Below are 1278 nucleotides of genomic sequence, written 5' to 3' on the forward strand. Positions count from 1 at the left end.
TATTGCATGAAATGTTCTTTATTCAAGAGATTGCTCCTCATATCCTGAAGCAGTAACCAGGACAGGAAGTCATGGGAAATGTCACCAACCTGGGACATGGGCATAAAACCTGACCAGGAAGCTTTCTCCATGTTAAATCTCCAGTCTCACCTCATTGGACTTGTTCTTTAGTCGGACAAACTTTCCTTCCTGGTCCACCTCCTCGACGCCCACCTTCCCGCTGGTCCTGGCGTGCTGAGTGTAAGTTGTGGTCTGCGAATCTGCCACCTCCAGTTTACGCTTCTTGGAGGAAGAGCTGACATTTCCCGCGGATTGCCCTCCTGTCCGGGCCACCCTCTTCTGCCCGCTAGGGCTGGGGGAGAGGCGGAGCCTATGGAGAAAAAATGCAAATGGTTGGCCTTGAGTGTCATTATCGATCAATGGGATTTGCGGCCATATTGGCTCTTGGGGGTGGTAAAAGGCGCTGGCTCCTGAGGCATAGGTCATCAGAGTTTTAAGGGGGTGGAACGTCTATAACTGGGGTACTAGATTCGAATTATCAGTGGTTCATGGTGGAAGGAGGTCAGTTTAATTCATATGGACACCGTGGCCCCAATGAGGCTGCTCTGAGCACAAACATGGCACCCCTTACCTAGGAGAACCCGCAGTTTGGAATCTGCAGATAACAAGTCTATTGGGAGCACCGGCCCAAAGAAATAAGAGTCCAAAGTTTACTATTGGGGTTATAAGACAAAATAAAAAACAGCCAAACTGTATTGGGGGCCCAGAAATGGCGCCATCACCACAATCAATTATTTGGAAGGTGAACAATGAAAAAGATAAGGCAGTGTTGCAGCAGCTGCTCTGAAGGGGGGGATCTTTGAACGCCGAAACATTCGCTTTTTGTAATAACAGGTTAGCGGGGGCCAAAGGGTACCCTATATTGATGGTGCTACCCCATGGGGAGCCGAAGGATGCCCTATATTGATGGTGCTACCCCATGGGGAGCCGAAGGATGCCCTATATTGATGGTGCTACACCATGGGGAGCCGAAGGATGCCCTATATTGATGGTGCTACACCATGGAGAGCCAAACGGTGCCCTATATTGACAGTGCTACTCTATGGGGAGCCAAGCGGTGTCCTGTATTGATGGTGCTATCCCATGGGGAGCCAAAGGATGCCCTATATTGATTGTGCTACTCTATGGGGAGCCAAGCGGTGCCCTGTATTGATGGTGCTATCCCATGGGGAGCCAAGCGGTGCCCTGTATTGATGGTGCTATCCCATGGGGAGCCAA

General features: G+C 50.5%; 1 protein-coding gene across 1 annotated transcript in view; it reads right to left on the reverse strand.

Moving 5' to 3' along the window:
- Window positions 1-1278, reverse strand: part of LMNA (lamin A/C) — a 67354-nt gene that overhangs the window by 7964 nt on the left and 58112 nt on the right. The window lies entirely within an intron of this gene.

Source organism: Nanorana parkeri, unplaced genomic scaffold, assembly GCF_000935625.1.
Source record: "Nanorana parkeri isolate BGI_ZX_2015 unplaced genomic scaffold, ASM93562v1 scaffold1780, whole genome shotgun sequence".
NCBI classification, from domain to species: Eukaryota; Metazoa; Chordata; class Amphibia; order Anura; family Dicroglossidae; genus Nanorana; species Nanorana parkeri.